The sequence below is a fragment of the Trachemys scripta genome, chromosome 12 (assembly GCF_013100865.1).
Source record: "Trachemys scripta elegans isolate TJP31775 chromosome 12, CAS_Tse_1.0, whole genome shotgun sequence".
Taxonomy (NCBI): Eukaryota; Metazoa; Chordata; order Testudines; family Emydidae; genus Trachemys; species Trachemys scripta.
The window spans coordinates 15,382,605-15,409,420 of NC_048309.1; the positions used below are offsets into that span (position 1 = coordinate 15,382,605).

General features: G+C 42.9%; 1 long non-coding RNA gene across 2 annotated transcripts; it reads right to left on the bottom strand.

The window, feature by feature from the left end:
* Nucleotides 1–13,266: 13,266 nt before the first annotated feature.
* On the bottom strand, nucleotides 13,267–25,628 carry LOC117885713. Of its 2 annotated transcripts, none has more exons than XR_004647826.1 (3): nucleotides 25,579–25,628; nucleotides 17,995–18,078; nucleotides 13,267–13,412 (listed from the first exon to the last, which is right to left on the bottom strand). It is a non-coding gene; the product is annotated as an uncharacterized LOC117885713 (long non-coding RNA). The 2 variants fall into 2 exon arrangements; XR_004647825.1 differs by lacking the exon at nucleotides 25,579–25,628 and adding an exon at nucleotides 24,586–24,706.
* Between the last annotated feature and the right edge of the window lie 1,188 nt (nucleotides 25,629–26,816).

Below are 26,816 nucleotides of genomic sequence, written 5' to 3' on the forward strand. Positions count from 1 at the left end.
CTTAGCCTGGGTCCAGCAATCACTCACACCCCCTGTAGTTACTGTCCTTTGTTTCAGTCTCCTTCAAGTATGGGGGGGGAGAGAGAGGCTCCTTCTTTAGCCAGCTGAAGACAAAATGGAGGGGTCTCCCACAGGTTTAAATAGACTCTTGTGGGTGGGGACCCCCCTCCTCCCTCCTATGCAAAGTCCAGCTCCAAGATGGAGTTTTGGAGTCACCTGGGCAAGTCACATGCTCCTGCATGACTCAGTCTTTACAGGCCAACCCCATTGTCCACATGGTATCTTGCATGTCTCCAGGAAGACTTCTTATGTGGATTGGAGCATTCCAAGATGCATTGTTCTCCAAGTGTTTCCTGATCAAGTACTTAACCTGGCGAATTCCTTCCTAAAGAAGCTGAGCAAATGCCTCCCAAAGCTTACTTAGAAACCAAGCAAGCATACAGCCCATATTCTTAACGTCAAGTAGAAAATGATATATATATGTACCAATAGGATGAATAGATATAGTAGACCATAACCTTTACAGAGATGTGTTACCTGGCACAGGCAGCACAAAACATATTCCAGTTATGTCATACATACATTTATAAGCACCCCCTCCCCATAAAGCCTTATGGGGTACACTGTCACACCGTGCATTAACCAAACTGTTCTCATGAGATTTTGGCCTCAAAGAGCAAAAACTTTGCCAAATCTTCTCACTGTGTAAGATTTCCAACACCATGATTTGTGGACAAAGTCACCTCTACTATTGAGACTGAGCCAAAACCTCTCAATAATAGGATACTTCTGATTGGGTAGCAGACCCAGAATCAAAACATTAAGGGCTTTCGGACATGGGGATCTGAATCTGAAACTACCCCAGATAAAGGAATCTGGATCTAAGGTTGTGGGTTTGGCTCATTTCTATTTGTAATCCTGTTAACGGTGATGTTATTATTATATTGCATCCAGATGTTTACTTGTCTTGAGAATTAATTTGTCTGATAAGTTGACCTGCAGACAAGTCACCGAGACCGGCTTGTTTCCTAGGTGAACCTAACAGGATAGAGAATTCAGTCCAGTCAATGGCCTGGTTTAATAAGAAACTTGCCTAAAAGCCCATCTGTGGGACAACGCTTTATACCACTTTGTCTTTTGGAACTAAATGACCCATTTCACATCCCAATGTTTCTACCAACATGGTTCACAATTGCTACACATTCTTAGCTTTCCACCATTCAAGATTCCCCTGCCATGCCTTCAAATTACTAAAACCCTAAATCTGCAAAGACTGGTGTCTATGCTTACCTTTATTCACTGAGAGTAGTCACATTGAAATAAATGATTCTGCCAGCACAGCAAGTACAAATTGCAGGTCTAGACTTGAATTTGCAAACTCCTCATCCATATCCCTCATATAGTCCTCATTCAGTGTCACCAATTCACCCCTGCAAAAAGCAGTTGTTGCCATGAATATATTAACACTGACTTACCCAGTCTCTTTTCCCTTCTCCCAGAACAGTTTTGTTTGAGTGCTTGATATGTTCATTAAAGATAGATAAACGTGGTTTACTTACTTCCAGACATTCTTAGACACTGGGGGCTCAAATGTTTAACCTGAACTCAAGTGTTGTTGGGTTTGCATTCTGGTTAGGGAGATTGATTAAGAGTAGCAGAGGGGGAAGGGAGGAAATCAAATTAAGAAGTAGGGAGCAAAACATTATTGCAAAGAGACTGTGGAAAAGAAAAGCAGCAGAGTAAGGAAGTGAGAAGTTTTAATAGGAAACAGAAGCATATCTGTACCCTATGTATGCCTTTGGCAGCTCAATATTTAGGGAGGGGATCTTCTATCATTAACACAAAAAACACGTTGCCCTTTGGGTAGGAAATGCAATGCACTAAGGTTTTTGTTTTGTTTTTTTTAATTGAAAACACTCTTCTTAGGGAGAATGCAACTTCCAGGGTTTAAGAACCTGAACAAGTTTTGCAAACCCAGAACTAGTTTGAGAAGTTTTCAAATCTCAGATAACAAGGCTCACCCATCCCTGCATCTTGCATTTGAGAACAACAGTGCATGTTGTCTTAAAGGTGAATAAAAGCATTTGGCAGATTTTTTATTATTATTACTACAACAAAATACATTTTCAAAATCCTTTAAGATGCAAAATTAGCTGATTTGATTTGAGTTACAATTAGGGCCTAATCCTCCACCCTTACTGAGGATGGAGACTAAATACATTTTTGAACTAAATGGTTGGAAAATCTGTTCTTCTACTTACCTGCCAACAGCCAAATACAAGATTCTGTGCTTCTCCCATAACAATTAACACACTGTTGTGCCTTTAAATCAAGGTACTAAGGGTCTGAATCTCTACTGCTCTGTACTTTATGGAGTCATGCACACATTGACAGTTGTATTTTACACTCACTTGACACAAATATAAATGACCAGCAACAAAAGGGAGCTAGCAGGCAGGTTCTGACTCACTAGTGAGGTTTATAGCTATTAGCTTTATTGATCACATCTGCACTGCATACCTATTCCCACAGCACTCATTAAACTCCAAAACTCCTGTCCTAGAGAACTCCAGGCACAATGTAAAGCCGGGATGGATTCTGTATGGTCAGCCTATTCTTTGGTTGTTCCAAAATCCTGGCCAGGAATTAAGAATGGATGGCCCTACAGCATTGCATACACTGTTACTGCCTGAAGCAGTGCAAGAAATTCTGGTAATGCAGCTCTATATATTGATATCCATTAGAATTACATTGTGATTAGCCCTTGCATAAATGCATGGCCAGGATGCAAGAAAACGTCTTGATCCCCTCTCACATGCCCCACACAAAGATAAAGGACAAGCAGAGTGCAGGGACTGCTCCTTTGGGGCCTGAACTAACAACCACTGAAGTCCGGATCGAGCTGCCAGTGAATGATTAGGTTTGCACATCTGCCCAAGGAGCCAAAGAAGAATTAGAACTATGGTTCCCATTCTCCTCTACATTAGCTCACTCTCTGAGAACCAGGTACAGCAGTGGAAAATAGACTATGGTGCAATTTACACATTACTCAGCCAGGCTGGCGAGCTCAGTGGGCTTTCTGCCCCCTGGATCTGCACCACTAACAATATAGAGACATAATTTTGCCCTTGTTGTTGCAGGAGAAGCAGAGACTCTTAAATGCAGGTTTAACAGATAAAGCAAACAAACAGAAAGTTCTGTTTAACCTTTAATATTAATATAGGCATCCATTCATCAGCATCTTTCATTATCCCTCTTGTACAAAGCTCAGTGGTATATCACTTAGCATAAAAGAACAAAGCTTCATTTACAAAACAAATACAGTAAACAAAGAACTAATCCTCACAGGACAGAATAAAATCAAATTATAATAATGATGATCATTTTACTGGCAAGCAAGCCACTCAAAGATATGTCTGCCAATACGGAGGCTGATTAACTGACCCTCAGATGGCATCACATGCCAACCAGTGGGCAACAAACCTTCCCAAATAGACAGGCCCACCAACGGGGGGGGACAAAAGGGACAATTGCCCAGGGGCCCGGGCAATTAAAAGGTTTTGAGGGCCCCCGGCTGCCGGCAGTGGAGTGGGCCTAAGGCAGGCTTCCTGCCTGCCCTCACTCCGCACCGCTCCCGAAGCAGCCAGCACATCTCTGCAGCCCCTGGGGAGGGGGTCTCCGTGTGCTGTCCCCACCCCGAGCACTGACTCTGCAGCTCCCATTGGCCGGAAACTGCGGCCAATGGGAGTTGCGGGGACGGTGCCTGTGAGCAGAAGCACACAGGAACCCCCTGGGCCCCCCGCCTAGGAGCCTCTGACAGAGGGGTGTGCCAGTCACTTTCGGGAGCTGCCTGAGGTAAGCGCCGACCCCCTGACCTCCTCCTGCACCTGAACCCCCTGCCCCAGCCTAGAGCCTGCACCCCGCACCCAAATGCCCTCCCAGAGCCTGCACCCCCCCACACACCCAAACTCCCTCCCAGAGCCCAACCCCAAACCCCCTCCCACACCCAAAGTTCCTCCCAGAGCCCTCACTCCCTCCCACACCCAAATGCCCTCCCAGAGCCTGACCCCACAACCCCTCCGGCACCCAAATTCCCTCCCACAGCCTGACCCCGCATCCCCTCCCGCACCCAAACTCCCTCCCACAGCCTGACCCCTCACCCACTCCCGCACCCAAACTCCCTCCCAGAACCTGTATCCCGCACACACACCCCGCACCCCAAGCTCCTGCCCCAGCCTGGTGAAAGTGAGTGAGGGTGGGGGAGAGCAAGCAATGGAGAGCGCGGGCGCAGCTTGTGCGTGCATGGGGGCCTATTGACTGTTCTGCCCTGGAGCCTGCAAATAGACAAGAAACATTAGTCTCTCCTTCAAGGAATCATAAATAAGGGCAAATTGATTGCCCCTCCTAATACACAGAATTGTTCAGCTTTTCCAAACCATCATAGAGACATCGCCCCTATTTGTCAACAACTCAGCCCCAGTCTCTCCCTGAGATTTCCCAATACCAGGATGAGGTTCAACAAACATCACTGCATTGGGAAGGCCTTAATGTTCACATGCAACACTGAATGGAGATAAGCACAAATGTTTACATTCTGGTGTTCACCCAAATCAGTGTCTGTCCCCCTTCCATATCCTGGAGATGAGAGTATGAGATTTTCTTTGGGATAACGGCCAGGCTCTGATTCCTGTTGGGTATCAGGTCCCAGACACTTCCTTTGCAAGTCTTCTTATACAGGTTGATGAACACAGGAGCCTAGAAAGTGCCATGATATTTTTTAAAAGCAGCTACTGGAGCCCACCAGAAGAGAAGCAGTTAGGTACAGTGAGCCTGATCCTTTATTCCTCATGAACCTACAGTTCGCATTAAAGCCAGTGGGCGTTTTGGTCATATACGGAATGCAGGATCAAGCCTATTATGGAACCATAGATATAATTCCTTAGTTAAGGCTCCAGTCCTACAAGGCAATCCACATTAGCCTTTACATCCATGTAGAGCCCCACTGAAACCCATATAGATCAGCTCACAGGATCAGGCCTTAAAGTTGCAAGAAGCATTTAGTCATAAGCCTAATTTTTAACCCACTGTTAACTTTCTAATTAGATAGATAGATAGATAGATAGATAGATAGATAGATAGATAAAGAGGAAAAGAGCCAGTGAGATTTTGCAGCTTATGAAGCGTGTTTAAAATACAACTACTCCTTTTTATAGAACTCCAAATATATGTCCAGTATTATTGTATAATGAGCTAACAATTTGACAGAATTCTTAAACTAAATGTGATTTCCAAAAGCAGCACTAAAAATAGAGACTATGTGGAGCTGGAATGGATCTAATGGTGATGCCAGGAGAAGCAAGACTAAACATGCTAGTTGTTACAGCAGTAATTTGTTTAAGAACACGTATACTGTTGTGTAGCATGGAGAAGAAAAATTGATTTTCCAGCAGCACTATAAAACATGCCAGGAAACTGTAAACCAAAGCAAAGCACAAACTACAATGAGATAATAAAGGATCCAATATTTTCTATATATCTCCATTTATGGAAGGAAATAAGGAATTATTCTACACTTCTCTTGTCTTCCTTTTATGCCCTCTGCTGCAGGTCAAAAGACAAGAACACATATATAGAGGCAGAACTGGAACTCTAAAAGCTTGAATGCTAAAACTTATGTGCATAAAGAAAGATACAGGAAGTGATTTAGCTGAGATGATAGAACTGGGAACAGAACCAAAAATGACTGATGATGATAATGATGATTTGTATTGTAGAAGTGCGTAGGAGCCCTACTCATAGGCCAGGATCCCACAGTGTTAGGCTCTGCACAAACACAGAATGAGAAGACAGACCCTGCCTCAGAAAACTTACAGTCTAATTACTAACTCTCAGTCCTTCTCTTCTAACTACTAGCAAAAATCAGTAAGCACACTGAAGATAGATCATATGAAGCTCCTGAATATGCTAAAACACTTCTGTTCCTTTTCTGTTATTAGGGATCCCGATTTCCAGTTGGTCTAACTCAGGGTAGTTTCATGGACTTCAGTGGACCTACATCAATTTACACCATCTTATAGTCTGGATCTAGTACATACCTTAATGCAGAGGTTCTCAAACTGTGGTCCAAGCTCCATTCGGGTGGTCTGCGGATAGTTCCTTCTAAGGTGTGCACCTGGGCGGCCGCACATGAGAGAATGAAGGGCCGCCCACCTAATTAGTGGAGCCGCGCAGGTGTGGCTCCACTAATTAGGTGCCTGGACTCTGGAGAAGATGCACATGTAAGCTGAGGTGGTGGCCTTGGGGGGAACAGTAGGTAGGTGGAAAGGGGCAGTGGGGTGAAGTGGGGGAAACAAGAGGTAGCTGGGGGACAGTGGGGTGAGAAGCAGGGGTAGAGGGAATTTAGGACATGCAGGACTGCAGCAGCCAGAGAAAGAGGCGACTTGCTCCAGCTCCAGGGTTGCTGCCGGGGAGAGAACCTCCTCCTTCCCAGCCCAGCTCGGTGGCTGCCACAGCAGGGGAGAGACCACTCATATTAAAACATGAGTTGTGTGCTTTTATTTATAGAAAAAAAACATGTTAATTATTATTTAGGTTTTTTTATATAGCACTTTTATCCAAAGCGCTTTACAATAGTTAGCTAATGGTACAAACAACGTTTGGAAAGTTCATTAAGTGGTCCGCCAAGACCCTCAGCAATTTTCAAGTGGTCCATGAAAAAAAAAAGTTTGAGAACCACTGCCTTAATGCTTAAAACCCTGCTAAAAGTTATGCAGCCATATGGATGTAAGTTACACACATAGCTCAAAGAGGTATCTCAAGATACAAGCTACTAAATAACGCATGCACTTAGTACTTGGGATTAAATGAGGATGTGGTTAGCTGTGCACTGGTGTATATAATAGGATTAAGGATCTCATCTTCATGAATTCTCTACCGGTTGGTTAGTTCTTTCAGGGTATTTAACAAAGCTTCCAAAGAGCTACTGCAATTGGCTCCATCAATAATATGGCTCAATGCCATCGCGAGATGTTTGCTTCCATCAACCTGCTGATTCATTTCTCATTTTATGCGTCACTTTTTTTCCTCTCTCCCCTCTCTTTAATGAATGATTTTTGGTCAATATTTTTGGCTCATTTATAATTGTGCCAGGAGGTGGCGAGTCAGTGCTGGGAACTGAACGCTCTGGGGTTAGGACCAACCAGCTTGGGACAGGGCCATGGGCTGAAATGTCAGAATCACATGAGTGAAGTGGCTCTTGCTGTGAGTGATCCAGCTAAGACTTTGCCTGGAAAATGCACCTTTCATTCTTACCACCTCACCCTCTTTGGGATAAGGATGCCAAAGTATTCAGGAAACAAAGTGGGGAGAGAGGATTGGAGTGTGAAATGGGAAAAACTAGGGGGATAAGGCGTTAATAAGATCGGCCTTAAATTGAATTGAATAAAGGCCCCATTTCCAGGGAGTCTCCCTAGCTTCTAAAGAGTCGCTGATTAAAGAGTTATATCATGTACAGCAGGTCAGAAAGCATGCTCTGAGAACTAGCGTCATGCAATTAACATCAATCACTACTTATGGAGAAGATGGAAGTAACTAGGATGGGACAGAGAAAAAAACAAATCTGATCCATTGTTCTGGTCCTTTAAAACTCATCCTATCCTTCAGGGTGGACTCCACGAAATAACATTGAGCTCCTGGTTAAAATAAAAACATGACACTCTCTTCCTGAAGAGTAAGTGGAAATTTAACAGCCAGGACTGTAGTTAAAAAAATGTGTTAAGTCATTTATACCCGTGCAGCCAGAGGTATTGTTTAACCATAGGGTTAGATTAAATTCTATATTTCTATATTGCACCTAGAGGATACAATTTAGGCTCCATTATGCTAGACACTATATATATATATATATATATATACACACACACACACACAGAGAGAGAGTTGGAGACAGACCCTGCACAAAGGCTTACAGTGTAAACAGACAGTGGGTGGGAGGAAAACCCAGAGATGAAGTGTCTGCCCAATGTCATACAGCAGGTTGGTGGTAACTGTGGGATTAAAAACCAGGTCTCCTGACTCCCAATCCAGTGCCCTGTTCACTAGACTATGCTAGTGCTGACACTGATTTCCTGTGTCTTTGAGCATGTAACTCAACCTGACAATTATCCAGAGTGGCTGCTGCCCTTTTTTCAGATTTAATTCACAACATGCATTGACAGCTTCCAAAATTCCAATAATATCTGGAAAAGTAGGTTTAGAATGGAGCATTTGTCCCTGCCCAGGAATTTTTTTTAAAGTATGCCACTTCTAACCATGCAGGACCCCAACTGAAATGGATCCAGGGCCCAGTTTCACAGGACCATCATGCACTTGCAAGGAAACAGCTCAATCTGTGTTTTTTTAAATTTTGTGCAATGTTAAACACTCTTGCCTGATATGAGTTTCCATCCATCTGCCCTCACAGGAGAGAAAATTATAAAGACACCAGGAGTGATCCCGGGGAGTGCTACACACAATTGCCTCAACAGCTGTGATTCATAAAGGATACAGTGTGCAGGTTTATAACCACTATATTTGGAGGAGATGATTCAGAATGGATATTAAACAGGGAACCCAAACATCCAACAGTTGGAGACAGGATAGTGGACCAGATGGGCCATCGTTCTGATCCAAAATGGAAATTGCTTATCTGAATGGGCCAAAGAGTTGTCTGTCTCTCACAGTTTAGTAGCCATGCCCTTCAGATGTCTCCCATGGTGAGAGAGATCACTCATTTTACTCCCAAAGTTACCTATGCTCCACACATCCCACTGAGCCTAATTTATATCAGAAATGAAGTTAATGAGGTTGAGTTTATAGTAAGAGGAATGAATCCCACAGCATACACAGTTTTCTGCATGAATAATTTTTTGTCTCCCTCCTTTTGAGTCTTTGTCACACATTTAGGCCTTAGAAGGCTTAGAGGGGTCCATGCTGGGAAGTCTAATAAGGTTCCAAGCGCCATGAACAGGCAGTTGGGTGAGGGCACTAGACTGCTGCTGTCCAGGCAACGTACACCTCTAGAGACATGTTTCTTTTGCCTTGTGTTGCTCTTTATCACCTCCTTTTGGCTGAATCAGAGTCAGGCTCCTTGACTAGGAGGTTGACTTGGCATGTGGAGTAAAACTGGAAAGATCCTGCTAATTCCCTCCAAGAGCAAGAGGATGCTTTGGTTTAGATACAAGCTATTGGTATGCTACAGTCGTTGTAACAAAGCAGCTTATTTCTTCAGTGTAATTTATTGCAGACTCTCACTATAATAACTAGAGCCTCAAGCTTCCTCAGCAACGGCACAGTCTGGCATCAGATGATATTCTCTCATCTAGCTCAGAGATCTGAATGCACAATCCAGCTCTCAGGGACATCATAAAGATTTGTGATACTCCTTGGAGGACTGTAGGCCCATAAACCAGCAAATTATTACAGCAAAACATAAATACAGTATTTTCATCCATGACAGATACAATCCTGTTCACAGTGGACCTACGAACATCAGACCCATCTTGCTGAGACCAGCAATCAGAACGTCTCAAAGACACAAAGTGCTCCTCAACATTTATAAATTAAGTTGTGTACTCAAAATTGAAGTGTAATTAACAATGATTACAAGAAACTGAAATTGAGTAATTGGCTGTCAGTTCTTTGCTAAATTTCCAGTTTAGATGGCAGGCTACAAAAATAGTCACATTAAAAAGAAACAGAGATCAGTGTAAATTACTTCTTATATGGACCCAAAATGTTGTGTTATGGATACTGTTTAATTTTTATGCAGCTCTCCATTCATCAATACACCTACACGAACAGATCACAAATGATGTGCTCCCCAAATAAAAGCTCTCCAAAAAACCGAGACCTTTTGTGTATTTTTAAAGTAACACACAATATCCAAAGCCACCAATATTATCATGATGAATGAGGATCAGTCAATGGGTAAACTTTTCAAAAGTGTCTAAGTGAGTTAGGAGCCTAAATCCCATTTTCTAAAGTGACTTAGGTACTTAGAGCTGGATTTCAAAGGGATTTAGGCACCTACAGATACAGCTAGGCACTTAGTGGGATCTTCAAAAGCACCTGAGGTGCCTAACTCCCATGTGAGTTCATCTTATTCAAAGTCAATGGAAGTAAGGCCTCGTCTACACCACAGACCTATATCGGTATAACTACATTGCTTGGGGGTGTGAAAAATCCACAACCCTAAGCAATATGGTTATCCCGGCCTAACCCCCTATGTAGACAGTGCTATGTAGATGGGAGTGGTGGATTAACTATGCCCAGGGGAGAAGCTCTCCCGTCAGCATAGAAATGTCCTTACTAAAGCACTACAGCCACGCAGCCACTGTAGCGCTGTACGTGAAGACAAGCCCTAAGTGCCTACATCACTTTTGAAAATGAGACATGCTCCTGAGTCTCTTAGGCTCGTTTGAAAATTGTAGCCAACATTCCTGTTATGGGCCTGATCCAAAACCCATTGAAGTCAAAGAGAAAGACTCACATTAATGGGTTTGAACTAAGCTTCAAATTCCTTTTATAAAGGATTCATAAACTACCACAAATGATCATGCCGGCCTAAACCATGGCCTGCAAGCCCACTCCAGTTAGATACAAATTTCTTTATTCTTACAATATTAAAAGATTGGCTAACTATTCTTTTTCTTGGCAAGTGAAACATTTAACAGCTACCGGAACCTGTACACATTTGAGAAAGTTTAAACGAAAACCCCAACTCTGATTTTTGTAAAAAGGATTATTGAAAATAAATATGAGACCTATCAGATCCCATAAACTAAGCAGAGTCAAGTCCAGTCAGTACTTTGCTGGGGTGGGGGTGCTGTCAAAAACCATCATGATTCTGAGAGAGCAATTATTGGTAATTCAGTGTGTGGCAAACCGTCTAGTGAGTTACCATCGAACCAATTCCCAGCACAGTATGGGAGCTGTCAGAGGGGCCATTGTCAGGCACGTTGGCAGGTTTAAAAAAATAAAGTTTTGGGGTCTGGAGTTCTGGCCAAATTCCAATTTGGGGAATTATAATGTACCTACATTTCTTTTATAGTTTCAGCTGTTTCATATTCTTCACTTCCTGTCCAAACTGTGTAGTGTTGCTGCTAAACAAGATACCACATTCCACCCTACAGCTGATGGCAGTTCACTGATGTCTGAAGTGACAGTAACAAAGCGTTCGTAGATTTACATGGATAGCCTAGAGAGACTGCGCCTAACATTAAGACCGTTCTTCAGGCTACCAACAGGGGGCCCACCTGTAGTAGCAGTAACACAATATAGAGCCTTTGAACTCTTGACCGTAGATCATAGACCGTAGATTCATCAACCTGCCTGAAATGAGCTGACAGTTTCAGTCCAGTTCCTAAAACACAGGTGTCCACAGCATAAAAATCATTATTATAATGTTTTATCAATACATCAGTCAGACCTGTGATGAAAGCAACCCAATCAAACTGGACGCTCAGTTGACACCCAATGTAAAAATACTTCATTCCCCAAAAGAACAAAATAAGGTAGAGAATTAAAATGTTAAGCATGTCCACGTCCCCAGGGACCACTTGATCTCCTTTATTATTCTGGTAATATGCTTATTATAACTCCTTTTCAGATCATTTTCTCAGGCTAATAGCTCCCCTATTACATCCAGTCCTAGAATCTACAAAGAGCAGTGACAGGTTTAACACACTGAATGGTTTTGCGTCATGTTCATTTCCTGAATATAAAGGACTTTAAGTGGCACAGTTACACCAGGGCTTTCATTTTGTATAAGTCATCTCAAGCAAGGGGAAATATTTGCTTCAGACATATTATACCAAGTCAACACAAACGTCTTTTAAACTATAGGCCTCACGCTGGATCCTTTATGTGCCCATTGAATTCAAGGAACTTTTGGGTGCACCAGAAATGCAGAATTGGACACTCTGTATTTTCATCTCATATGAGATATGAATATAACATATAAAAATACTTTTTACTGCATTATATCGCTGGCCCTACAGCTGGTCAAAAGTTATTTGTCGAACGATGGATTTGATTGAACAGCAGCAATATTTGATGATTAAATAATTTGTTAACTTTTGCTTTATTGACTAGCTCTATTGAACAATAACGTGTGATATTTTGCTACAGAGGCAAAATTTTGAGTGCTGGGTCTCCAAAACTGCATTAATTATATGTATAACTGCATCAGCTCATGCAGGGTCATGCACATAGGTACTGACACATAAAGAGCCATCTCTTCAGACCTCTGCTTGTTCGAAGTCATATGCACAAAAGTTTGCCAGTTTGTGATTACATTTATTGCAGTTGTGCATGTAAGTGAGGGAAAATATGCATGCATATGACAAATTATTAGTCTAACTGCTGTTTTATATATATACCGACCATGAGTATATGCACTACTGCATTAAATGCACATACTATTAAAAACCTCGATCTTCCAAAGCCTTCAGCATGTCCTTAACTTTAAACACATGAGTAGTCCTATAAAATTCAGTGGGTCTATATGCATGCTTAAAGTTAAATGCATGCCCCAGCTTTTACAGGAGCGGTGCCTAGGGATTCAAATACATTCATGTTTTTGAACATACATTTTCACACACAGGGATCTGAAATTATGTCCCCAAATTGCCATAATAGCAAAAAGGAGAGAGGGGTGTACATAAGTAGGTTATACACTGAATTGATAGAAGCATTTCTGAAAGCCTTTTTGAAAATCTGAACCACATTTCCTTTATTTCTGTTTACTTTATACACCATTAAGGAAACAAAGATAGCATGGAATAGGCATAATATGTAGCAGCACTGAAATCAGTCTCTTTCATTTGCATTATTATTTTAAACATCTGAGGTATATTTTCATGCAGTGGAAAATAAATGTTACTTTCATGCCATTTGAGCTCATTTTTCTACTTTTTTGTGATAAATTATTCTTTTAATTTATAGTTTTGAAAAGAGACTGAAAAGCTATTTTCTGCAGACTGAAACATCATTGTCAAAGTAAAATGAAATCTCCAAGCTCCACAAATCTAGGGTTATTTGTAAGCATAAGTGTCTGAAGAAATTCCTGTGCTGTTCTGAACCCATGCGGCAAGGTAGCGATGGTAACAAGACTAACAATGATAGAACCAAGCAAAGATAATTGAGCACATGTATCTTTTTATTATTGCTATTTTAAAATGTTCCTGCTCTGTAAAGCAGCACTGTTGTCAATAAATACTTCCCTTCCTTCTTTCCTTTTCTTTTGTTGGTGAAGTTACATTTTCTCCTTAGATAGTGGTTATCATATTCGATGCTTATTGACAAACAATAGGCCAAATTCATCCTCGAGGGAACTCCACTCCACTGCAGGGCATAGGTCGTGGAGGAATGACCTGGTGTATTTAAAGTTAGATTTATTCTACAACCATTATTCTAGTTATACAATAAATGCTAACATTGCTAAACTATATATGGTTAAATTATCAAAACATTATGGGCCAGATTCTATCCTCAAATTACTGTAATTTGGTCCTAAATGTAAACCCCTTTCCTTCTCTGATGCTACCATGTAATTTATTCCTCAGACCTAAACTTACCCTAAATCATATTTTGCATAAATAGGCCTGAGTGAGATTGCACAGTACAGCCACTGTGCTTCCTCCCCTCACAAAGGACATTTGTTTTGAACAGCCATTCCTACTTGCACTGATCATGCTATCTGCATTAGGCTCAATTCTCCTCTCCAACTGAGTTCTGTTCAGCCCTGGAGAGGATGAAACATCTGGCAGCCATAACCAGCTCTCTGATTCTGCGTCAGCTAGCCCCAGCTTGAGGTGTGCTCTATACCACTGGCATATGGGACATTATTTCAAAGAAGGATCAACGTGGCAGAACAATGCTCTGCCACGGCCCAACATGCTGCCTCACCATGCTCCAGCATGCCAACTGTGCCAGGAATGCAAAGAGCAGCTGGTGTAAGAGTCAATTTCACCTGCTTTATGCCAGTTGGGGAGTACCTCTCCACTAAAGGAATTCTCTGCTGGCCATTTATGGTCAGAATCCAGCTCCTATATACCACCTGCCTGGCACAAAGTGGACCCAAGAATCTGGGCCTAAAAAAAAAATCCTGTACATAGCAAAAACACAGTACATAGACAGATCTTCCTATTGTGCCCATCAACCACAGAGTATAAACAAGACTCCACTGAAAGAGACCAGGGTCAGTTTTCATTTTTCACTACTTTGCTGAAGAAACAAAAAGTTTTAACCCCTAACCAATTTGCTGAACTCTCTTCCACACATTCCATGGAGTTTCATTTCCCCTTCTCACCCCTTATATTATCCCTTTGGCCTCCTGTCATCTAAATCATAACAGAGGAGAGAATTCCACAGTTCGATAAAAAACTTCGGACAGAGTGTTCTGAGCCATGGCAAACAGCTACTCTGCTCATCCAAAGAGTTTAATTCCTACCTGCCAAGGCTCAAATGTGGGATGCACTGGTATGCCAAAGACCCAGAATAAGGGAGACCAATAAGTTATTCGTGCAACTTGCTGAAATGCCCTGGGACTCATTCCTTCAGTGCAAATAACTATACCCTCACTTGCATGATTTTTTATTTCTGATATAAATAATTTTCAGTGGCAAAAGTGAGAAGATCCTACATTTATTAGGGATGAAGGTAACCCTGGGATTAATGAAAATGATGTTCCTCAAAATGGGGGACATTGGAGAGATAGGTTTAATTCAAAATGTGTCAATACTGGATTGAAAGCTGAGTTGTTTTCTATTTTCCTTGTCATTCACAGCTACAAACAGACTTCCAGCTTTCCTAGAAAACTGGAACTCTACAGCGGGGTTGCTGTACTCTGCATGACAAAGGAATCCCCAACATTCTAGTCATTATCGGTATGTTTACACTGCAAAGAAAAACTGGTGGTGGCAAGTCTCAGAACCTGGGTCAATTGACTCCGGCTTACTCGCAGGGCTCGAGCTGCCGGGCTAAAAATAGCAGTGTAGATGGTCCCACTTAGGTTAGAGCCCAGGCTCTGAAACCCAGCAAAGGAGGAGGGTCTTGGACCATAGGCTCCAGCCCAAATGGGAATATCTACGCTGTTATTTTTAGCCCTGGAGCCCAGACCCACCCAGGAGCCCAAGTCAGTTGATCCAAGTTCTGAGATTCAGTGCCACAGGTTTTTCTTTGCAGTGTAGCCATATTTTAGTAATACTGAGTCTTGGACTATGGGAACAGCTCATCAGCATGAGTAGAAGCAGCTTCTTTACTTAGAGCTCCTTTAGCTTCTGTGTTTCTTTTGAATTCAGCAGCACAGCCAGGCACATGGCAGGATAGAAGGACATAGTTTCACTGCCACCCAAAACAGCAAATGTTTAAGAAGAACAACAATAATCCTGATGTTTAAGCTTAGCAACTCAGTCAAAGATATTCCTGAGCTCCAGGCATCTCAGTAGAGATGAAGGAAGAAACTCAGCAAAGCACAGTAGCTGAAGAGATTCATTTGCAGTTAGGAATCAGTTACTATCTGAACAGATAGAAGCACCACACCAATTGCTAAAATACAGGGCATGCCAAAGAGAGACTGCACCACCCTTTGAGCTGGGAGTCGAACAGCAGTATTAGCCACTGGCACAGCTAATGATCATTCTACAAGCATACCTATCCCATCTCAGTTGTTCAAGGTGCTATAGTCCAAATTCTGATCTCAGTAACACAAAAATAGAGTTTACTTTCTCTGGATTTCTACCAGTATAGCTGGGAGGAGAACTGGGCCCAGCTAGTCTATCAAATTCCTATGTTCAGAAAACAATGAGCAAGCAGATAGGTTTCTCCAATTTCTTCTGGCATATGAGCCTTACAGCAAAACAGCAAAGACTGAGAAGAAAGAAAGTCTAACCTTCTCAGATACTGGAAAAAGCTATCATTACATTCTTTCCTTCATTGCTTTCAGAAGGAAGGTACTGAGGCAATGGAAGAGCCCCAGCCTAGTCTAAACACAGACTTTGTAGCAATATAATTATGTAGGTTAGGGGTGTGATTTTTTTTTTACCAAAACAGTTATATTGATACAACCCTAACGTGGACATATCTTAGACTGGTCCAGCTTATTCCCCTTCCTATACAGGAATAGCTATACTGGTATAAAGCACCATAATACCATTATAACTATATCCACACTGGGGAGCTTTAACTAGACCGAGAAAGTTATAGGAGTTTCTACGGATGTCAAAGGGGATTTTGCTGCTGATTTCAATCGGAACAGAATCAGGCCTTCCAAGAGCATCCTGTGACTGAACTGCAAATGTATCCAACTAAAATGCATTGCCTAGCAGCATTTCTAGGTCGAAGACAAAGCTGTGCACAATCATAACTTAACAGGAAATGTCAAGCCATGATATTTATTTTTAGATAAATACTTGATTTTTTAAAATGTGGTAAATGTGAATGACTAATGCATGGTAAATTACCAATAAGGAACCTTATTATATTTCTATGATTCCTAAAATAAGAATTATTTTAGAGGAATGTTTCGTAAACTTAATAAGAAGAAAATAAATCTTATTAACCAGAAAGCTGGTCTACATTTTGTGGCAATTTTATTGCAAGCAAGATGTACGGCTGAACAATAATTAGGTATAGTAATCACATTATGTGTGTCTTGCTTCTTGAACATAAGGTTCCATATCTGAATTATAAGAATTATGTATTGTTTAAACTTGAAATTATATACCAAGTACCGTTGTTAACTTCATTCACAGGGAACACTAAATTGCCTGTCTGAGGTGGTTTGCTGGAAAGACTCTTTCCGGTATTTTCATTTTTTATAATTGCTAATAAGGTCCATAGATAATTTAATCACAGTAACTCATCCAATCCCGAGAGGAGCTAAGCACCCACGCTGCCTCTAAAGTCAATGGAAGATGTGTGTGCTAAGCACCTCTCAGGATCAGGCCCAATAATATTCTAGGGAAGAATATTTCCATACAATTCAATAATCCATAGGTAAGCATTTGAAAATTCGTGAAAGGAATTTATTTTTGAAACTACTTACGGGTAGATTTTAGCCAATAGCTATTACCAGCCACAAAAGGGAGGCATTACAGATGGACTTATTACAAGATACTATATGTAGCTGGGATCTAGCTGCAATGTACGAAATTCTCAGGAAAGTTATTAGATTATTGTATAATGTGGTCACCAATTGTACCAAGATGTTCTGCAAAGATTCTGCAAAAATATCAATTATAAACAAGTATTCCTGCACAATGATTCTGCAAAATTGTTCTGCATTGTGGTTATTATAACCAGATATTCCTCTGATGGGATAAAAGTCTGATTATGTTTGGATGACTAATGACTATCCCTTATCATGGAGTAGCCTGGTTAACAGCTCTCTGAAGATCTGTCACATTAGATCTATCCAACTTATATGTACATTACTTTATCTAAACTCTTCCTTCTACAGACTGAGATAATACCTATGCTGCTGTTAAAATATCTCAAGGACTGCAAGAGTCCCAAACCTTGCAGGTTACCAGAAGATCCTTTTATGGCGCTGTAATGGGGTGCTTACATCAGCAAGAGAAAAATTTTAGGGTCGTCACATGTCTAACTAGGTCAGTGAAGCTGACTTACATCAACCCAACTTCATAGTGCAGACAAGGCCTGAGACTGAAATGTTAGAATATTACGCTAATATCAGACCAGACCATTGGCCTTAACTGCAGTAGCAATGAAATTTTAAAAAAATTATCACTTGAGTACAGCTCGAAGGCTTAGGTGATTGGTATGTAAGTTGCCAGTTCAAATATGACCCAGGCCAGTACACCCCAAAAATTGCCACACCTTTTGGTAGCATAAATAAAATACATTGACACATGTCCACATCACATTGACCATTGAGCCACCAATCTCAGCAAAGTGGCCAATAACTGAATAGTCTGTGGAGACTGCACTCACCTCTAGAGATGGTCTTTCCAGCTCAAGGTTGAGACATACCGATGGAGTAATATGTGCAGGAAGCTTGCAATGCCATAATCTGTGCTGTGAGGAAAAAATAGAGCATGTCCGTTCTCATTAAATTCACGCAAAAATGGAAAGAAAAAATGCTTGCTTTTTCCTTCAGTCCAGCTGCTCCATACCCATCCACCAACAAAATCTTTAGCCCCACAAAATTATGGGAGACATTATGACAGAATATGTGCATGAGTCTAAATCTGTTTGAAGGTCCTCTGATGTGGTGAACCCCCATTGCCTCCTAGAAAAGAGGGAAAAAATTAATTAGAGTCATACTCCGCACCCAGTAGAGTGATTAACTAATTACCTCCCATTCAGAGGGGATTTAACTAGCAAAGGACCCATTAGGCACCCAACTAGAGGAGAAGGCTCAGGAGAGAAGTGATAGGAAGTGTGTGCTCTTGCTCTCTTGGAAGGGCCTGAGGTAAGCAGACTAAGGAATGCCACAAGGACAGAACTGATCCCTGTGGTAGGCCTTGGAAAGGGGGCAACACCCAAGAAGAGATTTCAGAGGACTCAGGACTCTTCTCTGGAAAAACCCCCACAGAGAGCAGAGTAGGCTCCTGTGGGGGAGAGCCCTGAGAGAGGCTTTGCAAGTGGAAGCAGAAGATTTCTGTAGCACAAGGAGGCAGAAGAATTATTAGTTGGATTTTCATTAGGACCTTTCAGTTATTCACAAAGGGGGATGTCCTTTGTAATGTGGCTGGAGGGGGCCGAGCCATGGAACACTTGGAGACAGGCAGATGGCCTGCTGGAACTGAGAATAATGGCCACACGATGCCCTGATGAAAGGGGGCACTCTCAGGGTGTACAGTAATAAAAATGCAGACAGTGAACCAGATTCTTAGTTTGTGTAAATTGGTGTAGCTCCACTGAAGTCAACAGAACTATACAGCTTGACACCAGCTGAGAATCTAGACTATTTCAGGTGTAACCCAGAGTAAGGCTCAAATCCGACCTACTTTACTCAGGTGAGTAATCACAATCCCATCAAAGTCATGAGTGTGTAAGTAAGCAGAACAGGTTTGATCCCTGTGGGCCTGATTGTGATAGACAGTGAATAGTGCCTTATCCTTGAGCGTTCCCACTGAAGTTAATGAGACTACTTGTGAAGTCAGAGTCTCATAATCTGACCTTTTGTGTTTAAAATACTGACTTTCATTTTCATTGAGTCACAGTATGCAGAACATTTGTGGAGATTCAGAAATGTCATCTACAGAATTAGCCTATTATTATCCAGCTAAATCCTTTGTTTTGCCACTGTCAGAATTATGGCAATTTATTTTTTCTACACAGCCTTCAACCAATCAAACGTGTATTTAAATTAAAAATGCAGAGCACAACGTGAAAGATACAATGAAACATTCAGATGCCACATTTAACAAGCAGCACTGAGACACAAAGAAACAGCAAAACATTGTTCATGAACAATGAAGGAAAATTAACAGGAAGGCTCCCCATTTGCACAACTCCATGCAACAAACAGACACACACAATGTGTTCACACACTGGTTTGCCTCATCTGAGCACAACATTAACAATAATGTATGTGAGCATAGGCTAAATTTGTGTGCAAATGACCAGTCAGATGCTTTTATTAATAACAATAATGATAACTAGCTGCATTACAGTATAGCCTATCAGTCCCAAATGATATTGGGGCCCCATTGTACCTAGGCATTGTACAGTCCATCCTCCAAATAGCTTACAGTCTAAGAGGAGAGATTTCCAAAGTCATAAATGTGCCTTATGTGCCTTTAAAAATCTTCCCCCTAAGCAAACAATAGAGACTAAGGTTGGGAGGGAAACGGACCCACAGGAGATGACCTGACTTGCCCAGTATTGACCAGAATTAGGAATAGAAGCCAGATCTCTTTACTCCCATGAACAAGTATTGGCAGGGCCGTCCTTAGGGGAGTGCGGGGCCCGGGGCAAAAGTGACGTCACTTCCAGGTCCGACCAGGCCGGGGATGGGATGGGGAGACTGGGGGAGGCGATGCCTCCCCAAACAGCCAGGCATGGCCCCGCTCACACTCCGCCCCCCCAAGGTCCAGCTTCAGTGGCACCGCTAGGCTCCAGGGTGCTGGGGCCATGCCACCCACCTTTCTGGGGCTGGGGAGTCTGCAGTGCCACCATGTGTTCTCCCACACACACACTATCCCTTGGGTAGAAGGGGCGGGACTGAGGGTAGGGCCCCCCAAAGCCCCGGGCCTGGAGCAGTTGTCCTGATTCACCGTCCCCTAGGGATGGCTCTGAGGCTTAATTGGTGCTGAGCTTTTCGCCTTTGGCTAGCAGGGATCTTCCCTGATACCAGCCACGCGGTGGGGGGAGGGGTACAGCAATCATCCCAGATAATTCATGGTGGGTGGAAGGGGCAAGAGGTTAGTTTGGTTTCTGCAGGGATCTTCCCTGATACCAGCCACACGGTGGGGGGAGGGATAAAGCGATCATCCCAGAGAATTGGATTGGGGTGGGGGGGTTAGTTTGTTTTCTGCTGCTGAAAGTTAACAGGAAAACCGCAGCAGTCAATGGGCTTTGCTTGGTATGTGGGAAAGGAGGGCGTAGAAGCCGAAAGACAATGGCTTACCATGGCCACATGCAAGCCAAATTCTGTTGCCCGGACCTGCATCTGTGATCTCTAACACCAAAGCCAACAGGCACTCAATATTAAGATGGAAAATGCGACCTTGTACTGAAATCACATGTGCTATGTAATGTGAATAGTGTTTTTCACCGTGAAAGAGCATAAGCATTGTTTTATAAAATGTATATTTTTTAAAAATTCTCTCCTTTTTTCCATCCCTCCAGCAGCTGCAAATTTTTCAAGCCTCCCTCCTCCGTCCCGAAGGCTATCTCAGATAAGGCGTTGAAGAAAGAGGACACAAGACGAGATGTTCTCGGAAATAATGGAATGCACCCGCAATGAAAGAGCTCATTTGAATGAGTGGAAGGACACGGTATCTAAGTACAGGAAAGATGCCAGTGAACGTGAGGTCATGAGGGACGCTTGAGATGAGAGGTGGCAGGCTGCAACGCTGGGGCTGCTGCGTGATCAAATGGACATGCTCCGGTGTCTGGTGGAGCTTCAGGAACGGCAGCAGGATAACAGAGTGCCGCTGCAGCCGCTATTTAACCTCCCTCCCCCCTCACCATGTTCCATAGCCTCCTCACCCAGACGTGTAAGAATGCGGGGGGGGGGAGGCTCCGTGCACCCTCCCACTCCACCCCAGTGGACAGCCCAACCAAAAGGCTGTCATTATATTGAATTTTTTCAGTGGCCTTTTACTTCCCTCCAATCCTCCTCCCAAACCTCCTCCAGGTTACCTTGTCGGTTCTCTCCCTATGTTTATAATCAATTAATAAAGATTACATGATTTTTAAACAATAGTGACTTTATTTCCTTTAAAAGCAAGCTGTGATTTAAGGGGGGAGGGTGGTTTGCTTACAGGGAATGAGTCAATCAAGGGGGTGGGTTTTCAACAAACAGCTTTCACACCGTAGCCTGGCCAGTCATGAAACTGGTTTTGAAAAATTCTCTGATGCGCAGCACTTCCTGGTGTGATCTTCTAATCGCCCTGGTGTCTGGCTGCACATAATCAGCAGCCAGGCGATTTGCCTCAGCCTCCCACCCCACCATAAAAGTCTCCCCCTTACTCTCACAGAGATTGTGGAGCACACAGCAAGCAGCAATAACAATGGGGATATCAGTTTGGCTGAGGTCTGACCAAGTCAGTAACGAGCGCCAGTGACCTTTTAAACGGCCAAATGCACATTCTACCACCATTCTGCACTTGCTCAGCCTGTAGTTGAACAGCTCCTGATTCCTGTTCAGGCTGCCTGTGTATGACTTCATGAGCCATGGCATTAAGGGGTAGGCTGGGTCCCCAAGGATAACTATAGGCATTTCAACATCCCCAACGGTTATTTTCTGGTCCAGGAAGTAAATCCCTTGCTGCAGCCATTTAAACAGATTAGTGTTCCTGAAGACGTGAGCGTCATGAACCCTTCCCGGCCAGCCCACGTTGAGGTTGGTGAAACGTCCCTTGTGATCCACAAGTGCTTGCAGCACCATTGAAAAGTACCCCTTGCGGTTTATGTACTGGGTACCCTGGTGCTCCGGTGCCAAGATAGGGATATGGGTTCCATCTATCGCCCCACCACAGTTAGGGAATCCCATTGCAGCAAAGCTACCCCCTATGACCTGCACATTTCCCGGAGTCACTACCTTTCGTAGCAGCACCTCAGTGATTGATTTGGCTACTTGCATCACAGCAGCCCCCACAGTAGATTTGCCCACTCCAAATTGATTCCCGACTGACCGGTAGCTGTCTGGCATTGCAAAACACAGGGCTATCACCACTCGCTTCTCAACTGTGAGGGCTGCTCCCATCTTGGTATTCTGGCGCTTCCGGGCAGGGGAAAGCAAGTCACAAAGTTCCATGAAAGTGCCCTTACGCATGCGAAAGTTTCACAGCCACTGGGAATCATCTCACACCTGCAACACTATGCGTTCCCACCAGTCTGTGCTTGTTTCCAGGGCCCAGAATCGGCATTCCACGGCTATAACCTGCCCCATTAACAGCATGATCTCCAAAGCACTGGGGCCCGCGGTTTGATAGAATTCCATGTCCATGTCCTCATCACTCTCGCTGCCGCGCTGCCGTAGCCTACTCCTCGCCACCTGGTTTTGCAACTTCTGGTTCAGCATAAACTGCACGATAACGCGCGAGGTGTTTACAATGTTCATGACTGCTGTCTTGAGCTGAGCGGGCTCCATACTTGCCGTGGTATGGCGTCTGCACTGTTCACCCAGGAAAAAGGCGCGAAACGGTTGTCTGCCGTTGCTTCCCGGGAGAGGGGGGAAGATGTACCCAGAACCACCCACGACAATGTTTTTGGCCCCATCAGGCATTGGGATCTCAACCCAGAATTCCAATGGGCGGAGGAGACTGCAGGAACTATGGGATAGCTATGGGATAGCTACCCACAGTGCAACGCTCTGGAAATCGACGCTAGACCCGGTACATGGACGCACACCGCCGAATTAATGTGCTTAGTGTGGCCGCATACGACTTTATACAATCTGTTTCCAAAATTCGAATTATATAAATTCGGATTAATCCCATAGTGTAGACATACCCTGAGTATTGGAATACTAATTCTTTGAAGGATGCATTATACTGTATGCCCATGTCTTTCCAGAACAGCAATCACAATAATCATGAGGAACATATTTGCCTAATAATTTTCTTTTGAATTGCAAAATACGGTACATTTTGAATGTCAGGGCACCAAAATAAATAAACACCATACTATTCAAGGAACAAATATTATATTAATAAATTAAATCTTAAAGATTATGTCACCAGTTTGAAAAATGACTGAGATTTAGAAAAACAAATGTAATAGAAGTCCATCTCACTTCCTTAATTAAGAGTGTGACCAGAAGGGACTGGCTGGAAACTGTATCCTGGGTGACACATAGGCACATCTATCCAGCATTGTTTACTACATCTCATTAAAATCCATATTTGCATGAATCAGATTCAAAAACATATCATTAGAGTCATAAAGACAAATGTATCAAACTGGTATTTTCATAGTGCCTGAACACATCATAGGGAAAATGATTTTCTTCATTTAATTTGATACAGACTGATTATCTTTGCATCTGAGTATTTGGAACTTAATCCAGTCCAACTCGCAAAGCCACACAAAACTCAGGCTAAAGCACATGCATGGAAAAGCGATTTGCAGATCCTTGCAATAATCCTTCAGCTCAGCAGCTCCAAAAAAAGAGTGACTTTTTCTAACACTGCCAGGACCCTGAAAAACAATACATTGTCCCTGATAGTTCTCTATAGAGCATTTCTCTGAAACTCATTATGGCTGAATAGCCTTCCTCTTCTGCAAATACTTTCATTGGTTATTGCCTATACATGATGTACATTAATATTTACAATAAATAAATAGATGAAATATTTATTTCATTTAACTTCTGGAAGCCTAATCGTTTAAAAATGTGGGTTTAACTTTTGTGCTTAATTTGCTCTTGCAATAACAATGATTGTGCACAAAACCTGCATAGTGGGGTGCAAATGGCTAATTATTATTTGCACATACAGGTACCCGGGATACCCATGCAGTTGCAGTAACTGCATGTTCATATTCAGCAGAGATTTTGCACATGCCATTGTGTGCCCAGGTTGCTGTTTTTCAAACTATCTGTTTCCCACATTCTTTGTAAAGTGAGTGCTTATACTGACTGCATTTTTATACCCACATGTGCATCTCATTTGTAGCGTGTCAGACTTCAGCATGTTAGGACACATCCATCAGCCGCACAGTATTCAGCCAGAAAAATAGGCAGAATACTTATCAGTGCATCTGTATTGGGGAAGTAGGAGGAGATTAACAGCATAAAGCATTTGAGAAAGACGTCAAATGCCTGTAAATTAATTTCAGTCACATCGGCCACCTTCAAAACATAAACAGAATAATTATGCAACCACAAATGGAGGAGGAGTACATTACCTTTGTACTCCATCAGTGCCAAAGATAAGACAATACAGATGTGGGGAAACTCTAGCAGGAGTTTTATCTGATCATACTCTGATTTTGTTCAACAGCAAAAATAGGTGGAGCAAGAAGGAAAGTTTAATTCTGAAAAAAAAAAAGGTTCAAAAACAAAAGCTACACAGTTTATTCCAGCAATACTAATACCCCTGTAGCTTTGTTTAAAAGTTAAAGCAGGGATTGTGTGTCAGGGTATTGAGGCAGTAAATCTGGTTCTCCTCCAGAACCCTATGTGAGCTTATTCAAGTGATTTCCCCTCACCTGCAGCAGCTCCTTACCTACAAAATGAGGATAGGACACTCACATATCTTGCAAGGTGGCTGAACTAATATTTGTAAAGCACTTTGGGTTTCTCAAGCGAAAGACACTTAAGAAGGGCAAAGTATTCTCGCAATTATTATGAAGACCTTGTGTTATCTGGCACATATGTTCCTGGTGGATTATGTCAGGTGGATCCTGGAGACAGAGGCCTTGGGTCAGAGTTTGGAACAGTGGGTCAGAGCCAGTACAGTAACTCCTCACTTAAAGTCGTTCTGGTTAACGTTGTTTTGTTGCTATGTGGCTGATCAATTAGAGAACATGCTTGTTTAAAATGGTGCAATGCTCCCTTATAATGTTGTTTGGCAGCTGCCTGCTTTGTCCACTGCTTGCAGGAAGAGCAGACCGTTGCAGCTAGCTGGTGGGGGCTTGGAACCAGGGTGGACCGGCAGCCCCCCTATGAGCTCCCCACTTCCCTAAGTTCCCTGTGCAGCAGCCGCCCAGCAGGCTATCAATTGCAGGCAGTTCAGCTGTCCCTCCCCCCACTGCCATGTGCTGCTCCTGCCCTCTGCCTTGGAGCTGCTCCCCGGAGCCTCCTGCTTGCTGTGCCCGGGGGTGGGGGGATGGAGGAAGGGGGAAGAAGGGGGCTAATGTCAGGGTGTCCCCCTCCCCCTGCTCCTGCCCCCCACTTACCCCTTCTTGATATAAAGCAGGGTGGAGACAAGACAGGGCTCAGAACAGAGGGAGCTTGCTGGGCGCAGCTGCTGTCTCAATTTGCTGATATACTTAAAAAGGCAGTGTACTTAGAGTGGGATCAGTGTACTTAAAGGGGCAATGCACATCTCTCTCTCTCTCTCTCTCTCCCACACACAGGGTGTGTGTCTCTGTCTGCCATGCTGTCTCCCCTCCCTCCATTCATGCTGCCTTTTAGAATGTGAGGCTACATTAACAACAATGTGTTAACCCTTGAGGGCTCAGCCGAGTGCTAGTTCATCATTTAGCAGTAAGGCATTTCCTGGGAAATATCCCATCCCCTTCCACCCTCTGACTTCACCACCTCAACCAAGCTTCACAATCATCATTGCTGTGTACAGTATTAAATTGTTTGTTTAAAACTTATACTGTGTGTATATATTTTAGATATATTATAGTTTTTTGTCTGGTTAAAAAAATTTCCTTGGAACCTAACCCCCCCTATTTACATTAATTCTTATGGGGAAATTGGATTCGCTTAACATCATTTCACTTAAAGTCGCATTTTTCAGGAACACAACAACAACGTTAAGCGAGGAGTTACTGTATAGCTGATTGCTTCTGTCTGGCTAACTGCTTTCAGGGGCAGAGCAGGCTGCATCGCCTGGAAGAAAGATCCATAAAGACAGGACAGGATGCAAAAAAAGCATGCATCTAGGTGGCTGGGAGGGAGACTCCACCCCAAAGACTCTGGGCTTGGAGGAACTGTCTGCTTGTCGTGTGGGAGTTCTTTTGGAGGTCCAAAATGTTGGGCCCAGCCCCCTGCATGCCTTCCAGTTACATAAGAACAAAGGAATTGCCAAACCAGAACAAACTAGGAGATTTGTGAGGAAATTTCAAGGGGCCAGATTTTGAAACTTTTACTCACATCAGTAGCTCTTATTCATTCATACAAACATTCTATGTGAGCACTAATTCAAATAGTACAAGGAACATCTGTTTCTGACCTTTAGAGGGCTTCTTAAATTGTGTTTTCTGTGAATTCCTTCCACCTAAGAACGGACTCTGCCTGAAGCCCTATATTCTGCTGCTCACAGTAAGTCAGAGAGACTGTCCCTTCTTGAACCTATACCTCATGAGTTTTAGAGCATGTCATAATTCCACTCTTCATTCTGATTTCCCCCATTTAACCCCCTTCCATCCCATTCAGGTTCACACACTGAGACTGGAGCCTGGAA